This window comes from Mastomys coucha, unplaced genomic scaffold (assembly GCF_008632895.1).
Source record: "Mastomys coucha isolate ucsf_1 unplaced genomic scaffold, UCSF_Mcou_1 pScaffold22, whole genome shotgun sequence".
NCBI classification, from domain to species: Eukaryota; Metazoa; Chordata; class Mammalia; order Rodentia; family Muridae; genus Mastomys; species Mastomys coucha.
Window position 1 is genome coordinate 204,320,334 of NW_022196905.1, and position 18,179 is coordinate 204,338,512.

Below are 18,179 nucleotides of genomic sequence, written 5' to 3' on the forward strand. Positions count from 1 at the left end.
AATGACTTACATGCCCTCTCTTTTTTATTTATGAACACTGCCAAGGTCTCTCCTATCCTGGTCCTTCAGGGGGAACACTGAAATTAAGAGAATTAATTCTGTAGCAGTCAGAAAAGGTGGAAAAGACCCAGCCTTATCTATGCTTATCTTTTCTGTTTGTTATTTGGGACAGAGTCTCATATCACCTCTGCTAGCTTCCAAGTCTGTTTGTATTGAAGGTGAATTTGAATTCTTGATCCTTCTGCCTCCACTTTCTGAATACCAGGATTATGGGCATGCACCACTGTGCTATTTTCTACTTGTCTTAAAAAACAATGCAATGCCCCCACCACTACTTTTTTTCTATATAGTGAGTGCCTTTAAATTCTTGGTAATCTGAACTGAGAACTAACTGGCTAAGTCTGTTAAATAGTTGGTCCACAGTTCTATGTCTATCAATGTATGGTAGGGTTCCATTTGTATTAAATCTCACCTGAGTACAAGAAGCACAGAGCAGAGAGGGACATGGTGAGTGGTGTCTCACACTGCTGGGACTCTGTGGCCAGCAATGGAGACCTGTACCCATGATTCAGTGATTCTCACTTCAGGACAGTTGGCTGTGGTTGGCAATATCATGCCTTCTTTCTGTCTCTGTGGTACTGCCAACACTTAATATCCACTGGTTGTTAGGACTTAATATCCACCATCATGGTAAATGTAGAAATTGAAATTTCAGGAAATAGAAGGACAAAGAATGACAGGTTCCCCTCCATGCTTACGTACTTTGGTTTCCGTAGTGCTAGAATTGTATATTTGTAGAAGTTTATATGGGACAGCTGAGATGGGACTGTAGCCTGCCGAGCTGAGTTCGGCCTCCCTCTCCAGCAATTTGTTCTCTGATCTCCATACATAGATTGAGTCATGTGCATGCACACAGGCACACAAAATAAGTAAGGAAAGAAATGTAATAAGTATTTAAAAAGTCTCCCCCCCCCAAGAACTTTATGTCTGTAAACTGGATCACTTTAGTCCTTACACATTTTGAAACAATGATAATACTTCTATTTAATAGGTACACTTCAAATTTCTACATTCGAGCTGTGAAAATATGGTTTTGTCTTTAGTATTTATTTCAGAAGTCCTTATTAAGTCCGATAATTAAGCAGCAGCATGGATATGGTTAATTGTAGTTTTACAACAGAAGAACTGTAGCTTATAAATTATAATGTGCATATCCAGGGGAAAGAAAAGCAGTTAAAATGTATTGTTCTTGGAGCTGGAGTAGTGGATCAGTAGTTAAGGGTGTTTGCTGTTGCAGAGGACCTGAGTTCAGGTCTCAATATCCTGGTGACTCAGCCTCCTGTGACCCTGGCTCTGAGGGTCTGATGCCCTCCTCTGGCCTCTGTGGGTACCTGCACTCATGTGAACATATTTACATATGGACACATACATATGTACATAATTTTTAAAAGTCATTGTACATTCATTCATTCATTTATTCATTAATTTTAAATGTATTAGTGCTCTGCATGTACAGCTGCATGCCAGAAGAGGGCATCAGATCCCTTTATAGATGGTTGTGAGCCACCATGTGGTTGTTGGGAATTGAACTCAAGACTTCTGGAAGAACAGCCAGTGATCTTAACTACTGAGCCATCTCACCAGCACCCTATTTATTTATTTATCCCCCTGCCCCCCTTTTTTTTCAGAGCTGGGAATCAACTCAGAGCCTTAAGCATGTTAGGCAAGTACTCTCCCACTGAGCCACAGTTCCAGAGACTGTTTTTCTCTAACTAGATTATAATACATACATATTTTCTCTTCCTTGAAAGATCTTACTTTGACTGTATTCTTTTTTTTTTTATTACAGCTAGTGCTCATAATCGGCATTATAAATATTCTGGAACAGGGTGTCAAAAAGAGAGTATGAAGCCTCGCTCCCTGTGTTGAGTCCTAGTGATTATGATCTGAAATCTGTTTTAATGTCCTCAGTCTTGCGGGCCAGTTGAGCAATCCCAGCAGGCATTCTTAGGGGAGTTGCGCTTTCACAGGTGGCTGAGGTCATGGTTATATTGTTTCAATTCTGTGTTCTTCATCTGAGCAACTTTTCTTCTTTTTAAACTCTTTTCTTTTCCTTCTCTTTTCCTTTAGGTGGAGGTCATCTTCTATAACTAACAAACAAACAAACAAATAAACAAAGTTAACCACTGAGAAAAAAAGTAGAAACTGGGCCCGGCTGTGGTGGCATAAGCACCAGCACTTGGGAGGCAGAGGCAGGCAGGCAGATTTCTGAGTTCAAGGCCAGCCTGGTCTACAGAGTGAGTTCCAGGACAGTCAGGACTACACAGAGAAATCCTGTTTTGAAAAAAAAAATGAAAAACAAAACAAACAAACAAAAGTACAAAGTGACTTTAGTTATTGGAGGACCTGGGTACAATGCGGCTTTACTCCTTGATGAAGGGAGAGGACAGAGTGAGGCTGTGGTGGTGAACCCCTGGACGGCATGCATTCAACAGAGGCTAGAAGATCAAGAGGTCAAGATCGGCCTGGTGAGCAATCCCAGCATTTAGGACAATGAGGCAAGAGGACTTTTATGAGTTTGAGGCCAGCCTGAGCTACATAGTAAGTTCCAAGCTAGCACATAAACACACTCGCTCACTTACTCACTCACTCACTCCAAACAAATGAATAAAGTTATTTCTTATTTAACTGGAAAACGCTAGCCCTGGGCATTTTTATTTTTCTTGTTAAAGTTCGACTTTGTTCTCATTGAGGTTTTCTTTTGTTTTTCAGAAACCATGGTTACGAGAGTAATGAGCGTCAAAACTGATGCTAATTAACTTTATTTGTAGCCTTAAGAATTTACAAGTTCATGTGAAGTTACTTAAAGCAAGTTACTCGTATGGCACCATTTATTAGATTACTTTAATAGGGATTTTGCAATCCGTAAACCGTGTAAATAATTTAATTTTAGAATTTGTGTTATTGCTTGAAGAGTCATGCCAGGCGAAGTGTTTGTTCATTTCATAAGATTTCAGATCTCCATTTGTAGTTTCAGTCACATGGCACCTCATGTTTTACTTATTTATTTTTATGTGTATGAGTGTTTTGCCTGAATGCATGTCTGTGTACCACTTGTGTGCCTGTTGCCTAAGGAGGGCACAAGAAGGTACGGGAGACCCTGGAACTAGAGTTATAAAACGCTGTGAGCCATCATATTTGTATAGGGAATAGAACCCAGGTCCTCAGGAGGAGTGGCCACTACTCTCACCTGCTGAGCCATCTCTCCAGCCCCATGCACATGCTTGGGAGAAATCCTCACATTATCACTTTTGTTGTTGCTAAGACAGAGTTTCATATAGCCCAGGCTAGTCTGGTACTTATTGTATAGCTGGGAATGACCTTAAGTTCCAGATTCTGCCGACACCCCCTCAAGGCTGACAGAAAACATCCTAAGATGGGAGCCTCAGCCTGGGTGAGAAACAGCACGGACTGAAGCTAAGGTTGGGGTTCCTAAACTCCTGGATACCCAGACAGCGTGCTGGGAAACCTGAGGAGTGAATTTGGCTTAGTTCAGGGGTGAATGTCAGGACCATGCAGGGACCTTCTGTGGGAGTCTTAGGCAGTGCAGCTCAATAACAAAGGCTGTCCCCCTCAATGGTTCTTGATAAGAGAGACAGTCTTTGCTTGTCCAAACTGTTTATTCATGATGAAAATGGTGCATACGACATACTCAGGGTGGACCAGAGATTAAATACCTTTTGCAGAAGGAAAGTCTAGAAAGGGAAGCTTATTGGCTAAACCTTCGGGGCCCATCTAGATTCCTCGTTAGCATGGGAGAACTCTGGGCTCTAAGCTACGTGACTAGTTGTCACAGTCCGTATGTACGGTGTTGTGGTCACGTGCTCCAGAACAAGAAGCAGGTTGAGAGCAGATTCAGATGCCTGCTATTCTCACTTGTGAGAATTGTTCTGGCTCCTTAACCTGCTCTGCCTTCCCAATTTTTGTCTGGTGGTATGGTTCTACTTGCCCCGCACGCATGTAGAAGTCAGAGGACGAACCGTGGGAGTTGTTTCTCTTCTTCCACTATGTGGGGCCCATGGGGACTGAACTTAGGTCCTCAGATTTGCCCGCAAGTGCCCTTCTCTCCTGAGCTGTCTTCGTAGCCCTGCTTTTGAATATTGTTAATCATCAGAAGAATTAGCTCTGGAGGGGAGCAAATGCAGAGCAGTTAGATGCAGCAGTGACTCCCTGAAACACACATCTATTATATGGTGTTTAAAACAGTTCTTCCAATCCAGGATCATAGAATTAAAACAAAACAAAACAAAACAAATTGGTGATGCTTGTACTGTTCCTAAGTGAAAGCAAAGAATTCAAAGGTTGTGTGCAAAATACTGCTGTTAACCTAAATTTTCCTGAGAATACAGGAGCGAAGTTCTGGAGAGTCTTTGAAGAGGGGTGAACACAATACTGAGTGTGGAGGTCTTGCTGAGCATGGTGTTACAGTTAAAGTCTGGCCTAACACATGGCCCCAAGATAGTACAATTGTACATAAGTACTCTGCCAATGTTACAGTGTTACAGTTAAAGTCTGGCCTAACACATGGCCCCGAGATAGTACAATTGTACATAAGTACTCTGCTGTTGTTAAAAAATGTTTCTGAACAGAAGACACAGCCAAGTTATAAGTCTTTCTTTTGAAAGGCTGACTTTCTTCAGATACTGATGTGATTCAGCCAGAACTGGATGAGATAGATTTATATCCTTGAGCAGGTGACAGGCAGTGTGCATGTGTTTATGTAAAGCACTTTTTTTTTTTCCTTTCTGGAATGATAGGTGAAGTGGAAATTTCTTGTTTCTTTGGAGACTCATTTGGGTCCTGGGATGTATTTCTGGAAACTGTCTTATGAGAAGATGCTGAACCAGACACGTGGGAGGATGTTTTGCTAAGAACGGACATGTATTTTTCTGGAGGCAGCCTAGAAAAAGGGCATGTGATGTTTTGCTAGAGCAGATACATGAGAGAACTCCTGATGTTTGGAAAGAATATAAATATAGCCCAATGGACAGTGGATGATGCTGAAAGGTATTGGTATGCCTTGTCAATCTTTGTGGGTAATCGTTTGTCATGACTTTATAGAGAGAAATGCACCAAAAAACTTCTGGTGGTGTTCTGGTGGCTTCTACAGACTCAGGCCGATTGGCAGAGCCTTGTGGTTTCTTCTGGATCGACCGCCCCATTGTTGATTGTGAATGTTTTTTGGGAGTGGATTGAGCCGCTGCTGCTGATTCATGTAAACAGAACTGCTGACATCCTGACAATGCCGATTGGATTTGCTCCAAAGAAATACTTCTAAACAGGTCCAAATCCTCCTTTTTCCTATTAACCTTTCCTTTCCCTCCTTCTGGTAGGTGGTGGGCTAGAAGGGATGTTAAAGCCTTTAAGAACCCTTATTAAAGTAGGTTTTGAAAAGTCTAAGCCTACACATAGGGGTTTGGAGGTTGAGGTTAAAATAATCTAGAATTTCCATTTTCTAAGTCAAGTAAACTCTTGTTCTTTTGAGATCTACAGTCAAGGAGGAGCGATCCCAGGAAGTGTTGGGGCTGTCTTCAGTGGCTTTAGTTTTTTTTTTTTTTAATTTTTAAATACCAGATTCATATTTTTAAAAGATTTATTTATTTATTTTATGTATGTGAGTACACTGTAGCTGTTCAGATGGTTGTGAGCCTTCATATGGTTGTTGACTTCAGACATACCAGAAGAGGGCGTCAGATCTCATTACGGGTGGTTGTGAGCCACCATGTGGTTGCTGGGATTTGAACTCAGGACCTTTGGAAGAGCAGTCAGTGCTCTTACCTGCTGAACTATCTCACTAGCCCCCAGATTCATATTTTTAACAAGAAGAAATAGAGAAAGGAAGGAAAAAAACCAGAGAATAGAAAAGACAAGAAAGGAAAAAAGGAAGGAAGGAAGGACGGAAGAAAAGGAAAGGGAAGGAAGGTTATGAACAGATGAAACCACAAGAGGAATAGTGTGTTACTCTTTGGAAATGAAGTTTCATTCTCTTTGAGGCGGGACATGAGACAGAGAGACAGATAGATAGATAATGTGTAAAGTTTTTTTTTGTTTGTTTGTTTTGAGATAGGGTTCTAGTTTGTAGACCTGGCGGGCCTTAAAAATATCCAGTCCTCCTATATGCTGGATTACAGACTGGAGGCACTACAACTGGCTCGAATTCATGCTTTTAACACCTCTTGGTAGTTACAAAAATCTTGGCACTAGCGATGGTGGCACACGCCTTTAATCCCAGAACTTGGGAGGCAAAGGCAGGTGAATTTCTGAGTTCAAAGCCAGCCTGGTCTACAGGGTGAGTTCCATGATAGCTACACAGAGAAACCCAGTCTCAGAAAAACCAAAAAAAAAAAAAAAAAAAAATCTTGGCACTTTATTTAGTATCATCCCTAGGGTTGTCTAGGGATTAGCAGCTTTAATTCCAGTCTACTATGGTATTGTATATCTTCTTCCTTCCTTCCTATCCCCTTTTGTTTTTTTTTTAATGTTTCATTTATTTTATGTATATGAGTACACTGTAGTTGTCTTCAGACGTACAAGAAGATGGCATCAGATCCCATTACAGATGGTTGTGAGCCACCATGTGGTTGCTGGGAATTGAACTCAGGACCTCTGGAGGAACAGCCAGTACTCTAAACTACCAAGCCACCTCTCCAGCCCAAAAACCCAACAGTGTAGGCTTGGCTGTCCTTGCTTTGTACATCAGGCTGGCCTTGAACTCAGAGATCCACCTGCCTCTGCCACCCCCACTCCAGCAAACTAGCTTTTGGAGGCCAGCAAGATGGCCTGTCCTAGGAGAAGTGAACTGATAACACGAATGTGGTGTGTTACCACAGCATGGCAGAAACAAGAAGATACACCTACCTTAGCAAGGAAGAAGGAAGGGAGGGAGGGATGCTCCTGATAGCTGTCCTCCAACCTCACACTCTCTTTGTGGTGTGTGTGCACCTGCGCATGCGAATGCGCATGCATGCACACACACAATCAAAACTAAATAAAAACTTATGCCAGACATAATGGTGCATACCTTTCAACCCAGCACTTGGGAGGCAGATTTCCATGAGTTTTAGGCCAGCCCGAGCCACATAGTGAGGCACTGACTTAAAAAATTAAAAAGGTATTTGTAGTATACAGAGAATTAAAAATAAGATAAAAAAAGCTCCCCAATAGCTAATGACAGCGGAACAGCGGATGGTGGCAGAGAGGGCTTCATTTTGAGCATGTCTTGCTTAAAAACACAGGTCTCCAAATCGATATACCATCAATGCAGTGAAGCCAGCTGTGACACGTCCCTCTCAGCAGTCTCATTCTGGTTCCCAGGTACTTCCGGGAAACATGAGACTGCCTAGCTAGTCTTCCTGTACCTCAGTCCTCTGGGAAGGGAAACCTTCACAGATCTTACTCAAAGCAGCATCCGCTAGCCTGCCCAAGCTTTATTCCTCTGCCCCTTGGCCTCGTAGCTGTTTGCTATTCCTATGAAACTCATTATCAAGTATCTAATTTCCCGTTCCTTAAGCTACGTGTCAAAAGCTTTCGTATGCTCAGCAAATGGTGTTTTCTGAGTCAAGAGTAATACTTTATCTGGACACGTGACATGTTCTACAAAAATATCAAGATCCAGTGGTATTTTAATGATTTTATTTACCAAAGATAAATAAAACTGTTCATTGTTCTGAAGTTTGGGCAGAGCTTGAGAAAGGAGGAGACCTTAGTCTGTGTCTCAAAAGCGGGTGGTCTTGGTGTCTAGCTTGGAATGTCTTTTGTCCACCAGCCATATATCTTACCTCTCCAGGGAACAGTGAGAAAGCCCTGCCTGGTTACAACTCCTACAGTCTTAGGCCTATTTCCCAGCTGGTCTCCTGACCCCAGCTCTCTTTGTAGCTAGCTTGGCACTCCCTGTTTGGTATTAGGGCCACCATGCTCTGCCTGTCAAGAAACTGCGGTGAGAGGGTTTACTGTGGAAGATCGAGGGAAAGTCACGTCTGGAATTCTAGTTATTCATGTCACTAAAGCTGTACTTTGAGGGTTAATTTTTAAAACGTCATATTTTGGATTCTGGGAAGGGAATGCAGGCTTTCCCCTATGTTAAAGCATATGTCCTGTCAACAGACAATACTCCCAGCTCACGTTAAGTCAAGAAAGCTGCTTCTCTATTTTGCAGTTTTGAAGTTTTTCTGAGTAGGTTCATATAAATAAATAAAAAAAATCTCTGAACACACTGATTTTTTCTCTGAAGCTAGATGTACATTATCTTTCCTAAAATGTTCGAGGGATAGATTATTTCCTATTGACATGCAATCTCATATTAGAAATGAAAATCTGTAAATTTGTTGGGTGGTGGTATTGCACACCTTTCTTTAATCCCAGCATTCAGGAAGCAGGCAGGCATCTTTGGGTTCAAGACCAGGTTGGTCTATAGAGTGAGTTTTAGGACAGTCAGGGCTACACAGAGAAACCCTGTCTTGAAAAAACAAAAAACAAAACAAAATGAAACAAAAACAATCTCTCTAAATTTATTTCATTGAATGTTTACTATAAGATGCACTCTGGGGTACACAAACCCCTGTTTGTGCAGGGGTGGCACAAACCTTTAACCCAGCACTGGGGAGGTAGAGGCAGGTAGATCTTTGAGTTCAAGGCCAGTCCAGTCTACAGAGGACAGCCAGGGCTACACAGAGAAACCCTTTATTTACTGACACCCTGTTGTTATAAATATAATGTAGTGCTAAATACTGGCTCCCATGATCTGGTTGCCCCTAGGGACAAGGAAATCCTCATATACACCAAGTGATGCTATGTAACTGTGGTCCTTAATTTAAAGTTATTGGTTGAATAAAGATGCCTGCAACCTATAGCTGGGCGAAAGAGAGGTAGGCAGAATTTTGGTTCCTGGACTTGGGTCAGGGGTAAGACCAGGAGAGGAGAAGAGAGAGAAGGTGGAAAGAGGTGAAAGTGCCATGAAAAAAATGGCCATGAGCCTGGCCAATTGGAGTTAAAAGTGGCCCAGATGAAACATGACAAGTTACAGTGGGGTTATTGATAGGAAAGTAGATATTAAGAGCTTAGAGGGTTGATATCTGCCCAGCTCTACTGTTTTAAAGGCTCATCATAAGTATAAAGGTTTTATGTCTTTTATTTGGGAATTAATGATCTAAGCTGGAGTAGAAACTCCTGATTATATATCTATTACAATAATACCTGTGTTTGTTCAAAGATAAATTCAGTTAAACTTTGTTCATAGATAAATTCAATTAGACCACACACAAACACACATATATATGCACATATGCACACATATACATGCACACATACACGCACATGCGTGCGTGTGCACACACACATACATATACATGCACACATATACACGCCCAAATACACTCACATACACATATACATGCACATACACATATACATACACACATATACATGCACACACACATATACATGCACACACACTCACGCATGCATGCACACACAGTCTTACTGTGTGTGGTGTGTGTGAGTGTACGTACATCTCCTCCAGCTCTCACGTGGAGGTCAGAGAGCAACTTGGGGAGTTGGTTCTTTGCTTCCTTCCACCACGTTCCTGCAGATCAAACACTGTCTATCAGTCTTAGTGGGACTTTATGTGCTGTCTCATCTCACTGGCCTCCGTTTTATTGCCATTTCATGTGAACTTATTTGAAATCGCTATTAGAATTCACCAGTGAGTGTGGGATTAGATAGTATTCCCTTGAAGGCATACATCTCAACCTCAGAATTTGTTTTTATAGTGCTCCAGAGACAGTGTTTTGTGTGCTTGAAAACGGTATTTAACTTACCTTTTTTTTTTTTTTAATAAGGTAAAGCTGGCTTTGTAGGCAGAAGGGTCCATGAGTCCTGAGACATACATAGTAGAGAATTCATCACTAGCATCAGGATGCTAACGACCCTCCTCCCAGAAACTCTCCTGATCCTCTGTAGTTAACCTTTTTGCTTGGCAGCTGTTGGTCAATCTCCATGTAAACAGAATTGTCCACAATGTAATCCTTTTGTTTTTCTTTCTTTGTTACTGTAGCACTTTTAGTTTTCTTTACACAATGACTAGTTGCTGGGGCCTAATGTTCTCACTGAGCAGTAGAAAACCAAAATTTGTCATTTCTCAAAGAACTGAGTACAAAATAACTTACATAAATGAAAAGGATAAATACATTTACAGGTGTCGATGCAAATGGTCACAATTCAAGGCAAGTAACAACCCATGGAGATCTGGAGGGTAAAAATCCAGAATGGAAAGTGGGTCCTAAGGCTCAGACTTTCTCACCCTGTTAGACTGGCAAGAAGGAAATGGTAACTGGTGCAGAAAGCCTCGGGGAATCCTGGAAGTCTGCTGTCAGTTAATACCCTGCACAGATCACTACGTGGTGCTTACAGAGATCCATTAGGCTGGGGACTTCTCTCCCACAGCATGCTCTCCCCAGCCACCAAGCGACTGAGCCACAGGATCTAAGGACTAAATCAAGATATGCCCTGGGGTTATTAAACACAAAGTCAAAAATTAGCAACAAGTTCTACGATCCCGAGCTGATGTCAGATACAAGCTTCAAGGACAAATTTCTTTTCAAAAGCTTATTCCAGTTTCATGAGGCTAGCATGAGTTGTGTACATTTGCCAGGGCAAGTGGATACTTCAGAATCAGCACATGCAGCAGATGCCTGGTACTTGCTCAGTCCATCTAGAAGCATTTGTGGTCGACGATGGAGGGGCCCAACTGGCCGTACTCCTGCCTGCTGATCCACATCTGCTGGAAGGTGGATAGGATGGAGCTGCTATTGCAGAGTGAGTACTTGTGCTCAGGGGGAACAAGGATCTTAATCTTCATTGTGCTGGTTGCTAGGGCTGTGATCTTGTTTTGCATCCTGTCAGCAATGCCTGGATACACGGTGGTCCCACCAGACCTACAGGTCCTTGTGTATGTCCACATCACACTTCATGATGGAGTTGAAGGTGGTCTCATGGATGCCACAGGACTCCATGCCCAGGAGGGAAGGCTGAGAGAATGCCTCTGGACACCAGAACGGCTCACTGCCCATCAGGCAGCTCATCATAACTCATCTTCAAGGAGGAAGATGATGCTCATTTTTACTGGGCATGGTACGGAAACAGCTCATCAGATATTTGACAGAGCAGATATTTGACAGTTGCCTTGAGTTGTTTGTTTAAGGACAGAGTGGGGGTTGGGAATTTGGGGCAGGGGTGTGAGTCTTCTTAATTAGTCCAGGCTGGCCTTCAACTTGCAATCCTTCTCTTTTGTCATCCAAATGCTGGGATTGCAGTCACTTACTGAAGCACAACCACCTGGCCTTTTCAGGAGATTGTCAGTGTAGATTGCCAGGGCTGAGGGTGGAGTGCCCTAGAGTGGCAAATGCCTGTAATCCTAGCACTCAGAAGGCTGGCGTGGGAGAATCATTGTAAATTCCAGGAATCGTCTGAGCTGTGCAGTACAACTGTCTTAATATGACAACAATCAGGAATGACTGCATCCTAGCCTCCTTACCTGATTAGCCCTGTGCCTGGTGAAAAGTATTTGGCTAGTTTCTAGTTTTTAGAAGTGTTTTATACCTCCCCAAGGGAGAGGCAGTGAGCACAGAACCTGCATGGTTCTGTACCAGGTCCTCCTGGCTTTTTATTATGGCTTTCAGCTGAGTGTTTTTATGGGCCTCCTGGGTGTGAGAAGGACTGGGTCTCTGAGCTCTTTTCCTTCTGTTGGCGTGTCCTTTCCAACTTTGATGTGATAGTTCTTGGTTTATCTTACTATATTTTTATCTTGTCATGTTTGGTTGTTATTTATCTGAAGCCTGTTCTTTTCTAATGAGAGACAGACAGGTGGGCGGTGGTGGCGCATGCCTTTAATCCCAGCACTTGGGAGGCAAAGGCAGGCGGATTTCTGAGTTCGAGGCCAGCCTGGTCTACACAGAGAAACCCTGTCTTGAAAAACCAAAGAGAGAGAGAGAGAGAGAGAGAGAGAGAGAGAGAGAGAGAGAGAGAGAGAGAGAGAGCGAGCCATCCAGGGAATGGATCATACGAGGTGGGGAGGTGGAAGGAACTGGGAAAAGCAGAGGGAGGGGAAACTGTAAATAGGATATATTTTATGAGAAAAGTATATTTTCAATAAAAGGGAAACATTAGAAAAGTATTTTATATAAGCATATGGAAAATTTACATACAAATGGTTTTCATTATATTTTCTTACTTATGCATAAAGTATTTTGATCATATTATCCCAGCCCTGTTTTTTTGTTTGTTTGTTTTTGTTTTTGTTTGTCATTTGGTAGTATATGTTGTGGGGAAATATTAAAAAAAAAAAACAAAAAACCAACACTTTCCTGTCCGTGCGCCAAGCACCTCTCTGCTCTGGTGGTCTGGCTGGCCATGCACTGGTGGGCAATGGCCGACCTGCTTTGATCTTTGACTCAGAGCTCTAAAATCTCTCCACTCAGCTCTCTAGGTTCCCACTGGTGGTCATTATCATGTCAGCCCCATGCTTCAAAACCCCCGTGAGACCTTTGTGGTGCACATCAGGCAAACCCAGGCAAACCCAGGCATACCTTTCTCTCTTGAAACCAGATGAGTGGCCGCGTGAAGGAAAACACAAACTTAGTCCAGAAACAATGGTAACTCAATCGCTGGGCGCAACAACTAAAATCCTAACTTGTAAGCCTTATTAAACTTAAATCATCCAGTGGCGAGACCTGACGAATCCTCCATTGAAACCAGGAGACACTCGTTATTACATCTTGTCCTCAGCTATCCCCATCCAAAAAGGACCTAACTTTCTCCTGTTTCCTCTCTTTCTCCATCCAACCCGGAAGTCCCTCCTACTCACCCAATGATTGGCTCCTTTATTCATTAGGGGATTGGTTCACAAGAACAGCACCAGGCCCATCCACAACAGTTATAAATAATGGTAGAAAGAGCAGTATATGTTTTTGTGCGAATATAACTACTGGGCATAAAGAGTTCCTCAGGCATATGGTAATTACCTTTTTTTTCCTTCTCAAGACAGACTCTTATTTTATAGCCCAAGCTTACTTACCTTAAACTGGTGTTCTTACCGTCTCCTAAATGTTGGAATTATGTACCAATGTTTCACTCCAAAAAGGAACTATATTTTAAGAAGCATGTGTGGCGTGTATGTAGGTCAGAGGACGTCACGACTTTGGGAGCTGGTGTTCTCTTTCTACATATGCCTGGAGGACTCAGGACCTCAGACTTGGCAGCAAGCACCCTCACTTGCTCAGCCATCTCACCAGCTTTAATGCATATTGTCTATATTGTATGACAAACTTAATAAATCTAATTCTGTTTGTGCATGTGCTACGGGAGTTTTACCTAGGACCTCATCCATGCTAGGCAAGAGCTCATCAATGAACTATATTCTTTTTTTTTTTTTTTTTTTTTTTTTTTTTTTTGTTTTTTTCGAGACAGGGTTTCTCTGTGTAGCTCTGGCTGTCCTGGAACTCACTCTGTAGACCAGGCTGGCCTCGAACTCAGAAATCTGCCTGCCTCTGCCTCCCAAGTGCTGGGATTAAAGGCATGCGCCACCACCGCCCGGCAATGAACTATATTCTTAAGATGTTTTATAAAATAATATTTAAAAAACATTTAAGCTGGGCGGTGGTGGCACATGCCTTTAATCCCAGCACTTGGGAGGCAGAGGCAGGTGGATTTCTGAGTTCGAGGCCAACCATTCTGGTCTACAGAGTGAGTTTCAGGACAGCCAGAGCTATACAGAGAAACCCTGTCTTGAAAAAACCAAAAAACCCATTTAAGTGAGCTACATTCTTAGCCTCTTTCTTTTTACATTCTTGGACTCTCTCTATAACCCTAGCAGACCTTGAATTAATGATCTTCCTTCCTTGGCTACCCCAGTAGCTGTGGGGCATTGGCCTGTGCCAGCAGCCCCAGCAGCTTTTGTCACCCCTGTAGCTCCAAGATTCTTTTCCTAGCTGTAGAGTTAGTGCTCCTTTAAAACCCTCCATTTAAAAGAGCCCGGGTTGCCAGGGACATCATTTAACCTAATCCCTTAGGACATACCTTACTCGGCTCCCAGACCACAGATTCTGAACAAAGAAAGAAATTATCTGCATGATACATATTGAAAAGAGATTCCTGGGAGCTGGTGCTTGTGTGTGGTGTCCCCATGGCTTGCATGGTATTTGCTGGGACTTTAATTTCAGAGAGGGTTCACTGAACACAGCAGGAATGACTTGTTTTTCCTAGATTCTGTTGGAAAACATTCCTGTTTACTGGCTGGATACTACATGGCATTCTGGAATATACATGGAGAAACGATCTGCCACCAACTTTCAAAAAATGTGCTCTGTCCACACATCTATCAGCCTGCAATTAAGTGTGCTGATAACCCTGTATGCTTAGAACTTTACCAATCACCCTGCCTCCAGAAAACAGGCATGTCAGGAGTGCTGATGTCTTGATTGTATCTAAAACAAACTTGAAACTTAGCTTCAGAAATAAGCCAGGGCAGCCTTATGCCTTATCTCTTTTCTGTGAAGTTAATGGCTTCTGGGTGAGTGAACCGATAAGATGAACTTGGTACCATTTATGGCCTCAGTTTTATAATTCTGTTCATAAAGGCAGAAGGCAGGTCAGGTCCAGTGAGAAGCAGAAACATTGCAGGGGAATACTACAGGTCTTAACAATGTGTGTGTTAGTAAAAACATCTGCAGATTAGCCAGTAGGGGCCATTGAGTCTTTTCTTAATATGAGTTTTTCTCATTTTTATGAAGTAAGTTGGGGACTGCCAATTTGGGGTCCAGGCAGTCTTGCAGTCTACTTCCAACAACTTCGCTGGAAACCACTGAGCCTATGGCCTCTGGCGCCTGCAGAGCTACGCTTGGAAGCATTCACCCAGCACAGCCAGCAGTCACTAACACAGTATGGAAAGACTGGGGGTTACAGAAACCGGAACCTGCCGCTAGGTAGTATGAATGTGGTGAAGCACACTTCTCTCTGACGTCTATTAAGATCACGCCATCTAAGCTGTACATTTCCTAGTGAGGATTTCCCCTGCTACCAAAGACGCGTCATTTATATTTAACCAACCAAATCCTGTTCATCCCAAATACAACATTGAGAAGCTCATAGAGAAGAACACAGAGACGTGTTGGGAGGCTGTGATGGCTCCGAAGGTAAAGGCACTTTCTGCCAAGCCTGACAGTCTGAGGTACATTTTTGTCTCACATGGCATTAGGAGAGAACAGATTCTCAAAAGTTTTCTTTGGCCTTCACAAGTGTTCCTTGATATTCTCACCTACACACACACACACACACACACACACACACACACACACACACACACACACACCTACACAATATACCCCAACCTACACACCTAAATCCCCCAAATACACATTTACTCACATACCTATCCCCACCCCACCACAGTCACTAAATACAATGTAATGAAACAAAACAAGATTGAAGAAGCGTTCTGTTGAAAATAATGTTCTTCCTATCTAGGTTATTTCCACCCCCTGTCTCCCAATGTAAACTTTTTGATATCATAAGGTAATTATTTTTCAACTATTATTGAATTGTTACCATGACTACCAAAAATAACCAGAAATAAGTGCAGATAGAAATATTTTGCAAGGTCTTCCTCCCTACCCCTCTCCCCTGACTCTCTCTTTTTCTTTAGATTAAAGGTCTGCACCACCATACCCAGTGCAAGATTTCTTTACTGATTCTTTACTTATGAACGATGACAATCAAAAGTAGCGATTGATAACAGGTGTGCTATGGTACAATGCCTTCAGAAATGTCCCTCTAGATATTGATTACTATATAAATGTTTGTAAGGTTGGATGTAGTACACACTTTTAATTTTAGTACTTGGGGAAGTAGAAAAAGGTAGATCTCTTGTGAGTTTGAGGCCAATCTGGTCTATTTAATGAATTTCAAGCCATGTCTTAACACAAAACAAAACAAAACAAATCTAACTTCTGCTACAGTAGAGTGTATATGGTAGTCTACAATGATAGTTGTCGGAGGGCATAGACACTGGAGAGGGTAACATGACACATGGTTCAAGTGGCATAAAATCTGCCCATAAAGAGGCCAATGTGATTGTCTGGCATCATGTAAGCACTGAAAGATAATGTGCTCATTGGCTTGTGCAGGAATTTTGCCTCATGAATATTTAAAAGCTTGTGGTCAGGCTAGTGAACCCATCAATCAAAAGAGGGACCCGGTGACCAACTGTTGAGTGAACATAACTATGTAGGTATTTACAGGTCTTGTAAGAAGGCAGTCCAAATTAGTCGAGGCGGGGGCAGAACAATTGTTTGTTCAATGATTGTCTTTGTCAATATTTCCTTAAGGATATGGTCATAAGCATGTTTTGGACCTTTTTTTTTTTTTGGTATTAATTAGCCAATTCTTTTCAGATCAAAGCAAGTATCATTTCTTTGGAAAAGCTATAGTAATATCTATGACAGGTTCTCACCAAATATTTGAACTATGATGCCTATGAGCATACTTTCCACAAGTGTTTCTTGCTATCAAGCTGCATTTGGGGTAACAAAAAGTATTCATAAAACCAAAGCTGAATACCATACTCCCCTTCAAAACGACAACCTCCCTAAGCCCCTACAAAACCCCAACCCCTAACCTAACAAAACCAAAGCAGAAAAGTTTAGAAAAACTACTACAAATGTGAAACTGATTACAAACATCTCAACCTGTTTGGAGTTGAGTAACGTGTGTGTGTATGTGTGTGTGTGTGTGTCTGTGTGTGTGTGTGTGTGTGTGTGGTGTGTATGCGTGTGTGTAATGTGTGTTTGTGGTGTGTATGTGTATGTATATGTAGTGTGTGTGTGTGTAGTGTGGTGTGTGTAAGATAAATGCCCAAAGAAAATTCAGTTGAAAACACCAAAGACATCAGTCCGCTCATGAGGCCAGAGACTCTAACACAGAGACACTGACAAGAGCATACTACAGAAAAGATTGAAGGTGGCAGATGACCTGAGCAAGAAGAGGTGACCACTAAAGTAAGGCAATTAGAAAAAGGGATGCTCTGCTTTAAACATAGGATCACATTTTACCTGGTCACATAACAGCTCTGTGGGGGCGATTTATCTTCACTAATTTCTAGATGAAGAGGGGGTAGTCTCATGTCCCTTATAGAGTTTACTCATGTCATACTGTGAGGGGTAGGGATGGGAGCCTGACTCATCCTGATCTATTTCCTACCATTCCGTCCAACGAGTCTTTTTGTTAGAAAGTACTGTAATACTTTTTGGTTATATAGGGACAGCATAACAGCAGCAGTTGAAACACCTAAGTAACATGTTTGGTCTCCGCCCCCACTTCTCCTGCCCCCCGTATGGATCATAGTCTAGGTTGGCCTTGAACTCATAATCCTACTGCCTTCACCTCTTAAACGATGTGGTTACAGTCGTATACGATCACCAAGGTCTCAAAATGATTTTTAAAGGTTTACTACTTTCTCTCTTTAGTGTGTGTGAGTTTGTGTGTGTGTGTAAATAGGTGCCAGAGGCACCAGGTACTTCTGGAGCTGGAGTTACAGGCAGTTTGTGAGTTTGCCTGATAGAGGTTAAGAGAACTGAACCTGGGTTCTCTAGAAGAGCTGTATGCAGTGCTTTGAACTGCTGAGCCATCTCCCTAGCCTTATAAGGATTTGTTTGTTTGTTTATTTATTTATTACATATGGGTATTTTTGCCTGCATGCAGTCTGTATATCAAGTGTGTGTGTCTGGTGCCTGTGGAGGTCAGAGAGAGCGCTAGGCCCTCTGGACCTGGAGCTGTGAGCCGCCTTGTGGGTGCTTTGCATCAAACCTTGGTCCTCTGGAAGAGCAGCCAGTGTTCTTAACCACTGTGCCATCTCTCTAGCTCTATAAGTTTTTATTTTCATTATTATTATTATTATTATTATTGTTGTTGTTGTTGTTGTTGTTGTTATAGAGACAGGGGTCTCTTTATAAAGCCCTAGCTGTCCTGAAACTCTATGTAGACCAGGCTGCTTCTGCCTTTGGAGTGCTAGGACTAAAGATTGCATCATTAGAATAGACTTTAAGTGGATTCTTTTTTTTTTTTTTTTTTTT

At 42.2% G+C, this 18,179-nt stretch overlaps 1 long non-coding RNA gene across 1 annotated transcript in view; it reads right to left on the reverse strand.

Moving 5' to 3' along the window:
* Positions 1-1,091: 1,091 nt before the first annotated feature.
* Positions 1,092-18,179, reverse strand: part of LOC116069376 — a 35,686-nt gene continuing 18,598 nt past the window's right edge. Inside the window, exon 3 of the long non-coding RNA XR_004110000.1 lies at positions 1,092-2,144. This is a non-coding gene — a long non-coding RNA (uncharacterized LOC116069376). The remainder of the gene's footprint in view (positions 2,145-18,179) is intronic.